The sequence below is a fragment of the Balearica regulorum genome, unplaced genomic scaffold (genome assembly GCF_011004875.1).
Source record: "Balearica regulorum gibbericeps isolate bBalReg1 unplaced genomic scaffold, bBalReg1.pri scaffold_109_arrow_ctg1, whole genome shotgun sequence".
In the NCBI taxonomy this organism is placed as follows: domain Eukaryota; kingdom Metazoa; phylum Chordata; class Aves; order Gruiformes; family Gruidae; genus Balearica; species Balearica regulorum.
Genome location: NW_022679039.1, coordinates 15,069 through 20,318, shown reverse-complemented (window position 1 = coordinate 20,318; position 5,250 = coordinate 15,069). Strand labels below are relative to the sequence as shown.

The following is a 5,250-nucleotide window of genomic DNA, read 5'->3' as shown; positions in this document are numbered from 1 at the left end:
GCTCCACACGCCCGGACCGCCGGGGTTGGCCCCAGCCCAGGCGGCTCGACACCCCAGAGACACCCCTGCCCCGCCCTGGCCCGGCCGCGGGTGCCGCCTCCCCGCCAGACTGGGACCCACTGGGGCACGGGCTTCCAGGGAGAACAGACCCTGGCCTGGCCCCGAACCTGCGGGAGGCCTGGCCCCCGGCGACGGGCGGCGGCGTCTCCTGGCGGCGGTGGTGGGGAACGACCCAGAGCGGCAGGGGCAGACAGGGCTGCACACAGAGGCACCGACACACAGATCGCACACCGACACACACATGCACACAGACACAGCAGTACATAACACACACAGAGTGCACACCAGCGCATATACACAGGCTGCACATCAACACATGTGCAGGCACACATACAGGCTACACACAAACACTGCATACCAACACATGCTTGCACGTACACACCACACATGAACACGCCAAGTAACGCACAGATGTGCACATGTTCACACAAAGTGCATGCACAGACAGCCTGCCTGCATAGACAAAATGTTGACACATGCTGCACACACTCCACCCATATGCATAAGTATGGTTTGCACACTCACAGGCTCACCTATACCACACTGCATGTGTACAGTGTGCATCCACACTGTGTGTACATAGATGTAGAGTGCATCCAGACACTGAGTGCATGCACATGCAGAGTGCACTGCACAGGCCAACGTGCCAGCATGCGTGCACCCAGATATGTGCATACATAAAGTGTGCACAGTGTACTGCACTAGTACCACTCACACATCACTGCTTGCCTGTAACTGTGACTGTAACCAGATTTGCTCTACAACACCCAAACATGTGCATACTGCCTGTAGTAGTTATGCTCTCTGGTGCAGGATTTTTGGGAAGCACCTGGTGGCAAATGGCTGCAGAGGACAGGGTGGCAATGAACTTCCCAAAGCAGCTGCAATGCCACACTTTGTTTTCTCCTGCTAGTGCACGGACCCAAGTGTTGCTGCCTGCCACGGGGCCTGCACACCCTCATCCCGCAAGCAGAGCATTCAGCGGGGCTCTGTCGGGGGTGTCCGATCCCAGCTTCTGCCTCCCCTCCTGCTTGGAACCCCCGCCACGTTGCCCCTCCCCAGCACCCAGAACCAGCGGCTCTGTGACATCAGACCCGGGGCCAAGGGCACCGCGGCAACGTGAGCACTGTGGGCACTATGTCAGCTACTGCACTGGTGGTGACGAGCCCTCGGTTCTTGTGGTTGCCACGTACTGCTGGCAAGGATGACTTTGCTCCCCCTCCTCGTCCTGCTGGCCGCGTGCTGGCCGGCGCACGGCACGTGGGACAACTGTGGGTAAGTGGCCCGAGGCTCTGGGAGGGAGCTTTGGCAACCCTTATGGGATACGCTGGCAGGTGCCCGCTTCTTCCCGTGACCACGCCACACCTTCCCGAACCCCGTGTGGGAGCCTCAGTTCCTTGCCAGCACCCAGGCTGCTGGCACAACTCATCTACAGGGCTAAAGCAGAAACGGGCAGACAGACGCATGCCCCATGGGGTTCCCTGCCCCCGTTGTCCATACAGTGCCTCGTGGGGAGGGAAGACGGCTGCCCTTCAGCCTGAACAGCAGCAAGCCATCGAGCAGGACAGTAACGAGTTTCTGGTTACAGAGGGACCTGCGGGCTCCGGCCCATGGCGTCTTACTACGGCATGTCACGCGTTGTGGGTGGCAGAGATGCCCAGCCAGGGGCCTGGCCCTGGATCATCAGCATCCAGAATCCCTGGAAAATAGGCACGGGGCATGTATGCGGAGGGTCCCTCATCAGCCCACAGTGGGTCCTCACAGCAGCCCACTGCTTCATCGAGGCCAGGTAAGGAGGACCAGGGAGCGGGGCTAGCCCCACAACACTACTAGCTGCCCTGTCTGCAGCACCATGTGTTACTCCCATCCTGTTTCCTTGCAGTACGCCCAGTGCCTGGGCACTCCCGAGCCCAGCTGAGAGGCTGCTCAGGAGAAGGCTGGGCTCATGCCACGGCTTCCTAGCAGCCTCCAGCTCAACATTCCTTGTGCCTAAGGCATGCTAGGGCACTCGCACACCCTCCGTAGTGCCGCTTTCCTCTCTCCCTTCTGTAGCAGATGGCAGGGAACTGCTGGGCTGCTGCAGCACGTGGCTCCGCTCCCTCTGACCCCTCTCTCCATCTGCCTTCCAGGTACGTCACGATGTGGCGTGTGGTGATCGGTGCCACACAGTTGACTCGGCTGGGTCCTGAGGTCCAAGTGCGCAATATTAAGCGGCTACTGCTTCATGAACGCTATAGTAATATCACACAGAGGAACGACATTGCGTTGCTGTAATTGGACCAGCCCGTCCAGTGCAGTGACTACATACAGCTTGCCTGTGTGCCCGATGCCTCGCTGAGAGTGTCAGAGCTGACAACTTGCTACGTCAGTGGTTGGGGCTCCACGAAAGCAAGATGTGAGTTCCCCGAAAGTACTCGCATCCTGAGTGCAAGCTTGGCATGCTGGGGAGGTGGGTTGGGCTTCCTGACAGCAGAGGCGAAATTTCGCCGCAGTCAGGCTGCGGGGACGTATGCCTATAGAGAGGTGGGCTTGACCCATTACCCAAAGCAAGACAGAAGGGAAACACGGGTACAATGCCTTCAAGATGCAAAGCCAAGACCTAGCAAAGGGGTTCACCCAGATAGGGGAGGAGAACCGGCAACGAGCTGCTGGGTGTTAATTCCTTTTTGTGCTCGCAGCTGGAGTATCAACTGATATCCTGCAGGAGGCCAAGGTCCACCTCATTGATGTCAACCTCTGTAACAGCAGCCGGTGGTACAGAGGGGCCATCCACAGCCACAACTTGTGTGCTGGCTATCCGCGGGGTGGCATCGACACCTGCCAGGTAGGAGCGTGCTACAAGTCAACCCCCAGCACCACAGGCAGCCCTGTCACAACGGCCCAAACATGCCCCGACGTGTGCTTTGCCTGGCAAGTCACCCTCCCACCTCTGGGTCCCCACCGCTGTTGGGGCTCGCCTCCCCTTCCCCATCTGCAGGTCCTTGCCCAGTGCCCCCCTTGTCCCAGTGGCCGTCTTCCGCACATCCAGGATGACTGTGCAGAGATGAGGGAGAGCCCTACCTTACAGGCCCATGACGCCCTCCCAGACAAGGTTCTGTAGGCTCCAGCACCTCAGGCGAGCCTTTCTGCACAGTGAATACAGCTCTGGCAGGTGCTGTGAGAGAGAAGGAGCCAGCCATAGTGCTGACAATGGCCACCCAACACCACCTTAGTCCTCTCTCCTCCCCTGCAGGGTGACAGCGGTGGGCCTCTTGTGTGCAAAGCTAACAATGCTGACTACTTCTGGCTTGTTGGAGTGACCAGCTGGGGGAGAGGCTGTGCAAGAGCAAAACAGCCCGGAGTCTACACCTCCACTCGACACTTTTATGACTGGATCCTGGTACAGATGGGACTGCACCCAGCAATGAGGGCTCCTCCAACACCACAGCCAGTCTTCACCTCAACCCCCTTTCAGAGGCCAAGGCCAACACCAACGCAATCAGGCAGGTTTCCGCCCTGCCCATTTCCACTCCAGAAGCTGGTGCAATTCTTTAACCTGCTGCAGGAGCTCCTGCAATTCCTAAGGGGAAAAAAGGCTTGAGCAGCAGGATCAACAGGATCCAGTGCGGGCTGCAGTGTACCACGCCATTTCCTTCTGGGGCAATGCCTGCTGATCCAAAGGCAGCCTCAGTGTCAAAGGCCTGCTCTGTCCTGCCCACGCCCCTCTGAGTGCACACAAATGCTGAAGTTGCCTTAGTTCTTGAAATAAAGTTGCCAATTTTCGCAGCTAACCCTGCTTCAGTTCAGTCTCCTGTGCCAGGCAAGGCCTTCCATGCCCTGCACCTGCAAAATGCGGCCACAGTCAAGTAGAGCACAAAGGGGAAGAGTCACTCAAAAGGGCTGAAACCGTGCCTGGTCAGAGAGGAGGGTGAAGGTGCTGTGGAATAAGGGACTACAAGTCATAGGGGGCTAGAGTTTTTGGGGACAGCAGTTGGAAACACGAAATGTCTTAGGCCGCATACTGGTGGGATCCCTGCATGTATGTGTACAATGCACCAGTGAATGTGAAAGTGGACTATCTCGTGACCCACGAGACACAGATCTAGAAAGACACAAGGTTTGTACCAATGACTGGGTAGAGAGCTTGACATCCAGTCACAGATATTACATGGACTTAATTTCCATACTCTGAGGAAGCTATGAACATGCTGTGCTTATGAATGAGTGAAGGTGTGTTTATGTTTCACTAGTAAACACCCAGTCCTGATCATCTTGAAAGGACTGCATTCATGTTTATGTAAGTGGTGGTTACGTATACATGGGTGCTTTTAAAGGCATTGCTCTATGGCAATTTGTTTTGCCGTTCACACTATTTGTGTAAGTCTGTGTGTGTTTGTCTATCTGGCTCTTCGGAATGAAGTGTAAGTTGTTTGAACACACACATGGGAACAGCAGCAGCCACATCCATCAGGCTGGGATAGGACAAGCCTCCTGGGTGTGAGAGTCCACCTGATTCAGCTCTAGTGGACCTGAAAGGAGAAATCCTCCATGTTCAGAAGTCTACTGGATTGGGCTGCTCCATAAGAGAACGGGGAAGGAAACTGAAAGAAACTCTGCACATCAGAGATCAGAGGGATGGACAGATAGGCAGCACTGGCTAGGCTGTGAAAGATAGGGCTGTCAGTTGGACTACACTGTATAGTAACTGGACTGACTTATAACAAAAGTGCAGGAAGAATGCAAGCTCTTCTTTAGTGTTTGTTCAGGGCAAACTGAACTTCCGAGCAAAGTTGAAGCTTTTCTGGGTCACCTTCATATCCGCTGGGGGCAAAAAAAGAAGTGCTCAGCAAGACATCACTGTAGGAAGAATGCAAACATATACAGGAGTGGAGGAACAGATGGAGACCAGAGCCCAATTTAGCTGTCAAGGCCTTCTCACTGTAGTAATAAAGCTAGGAGAGTCCCCCCCAAAAGCTATAGGGTTTTAAAAGCAACAGCATCAGCAAACAGACATTAAAAAAAAAAAGAGTTCTTCTTGGTTTATCCATGGTCTTGACTAAATTATATATGGATTCTGATGTGCTATACATGAGTAATGCTCTGCAGCTTAGAACATATCAGTTTACTTGCTGTGTGGCAACTATGAATGTTTTGCAGGCACTTCCCTAGGATTTTTGCTGTGTGTCCACATGACCTGGACACCATTGCCAG

At 55.0% G+C, this 5,250-nt stretch overlaps 1 pseudogene; it reads left to right on the top strand.

Annotated features, from left to right (window-relative positions):
* Positions 1-1,525: 1,525 nt before the first annotated feature.
* Positions 1,526-3,840, top strand: LOC142599751 (acrosin-like; annotated as a pseudogene).
* The last annotated feature ends 1,410 nt before the right edge of the window (positions 3,841-5,250 follow it).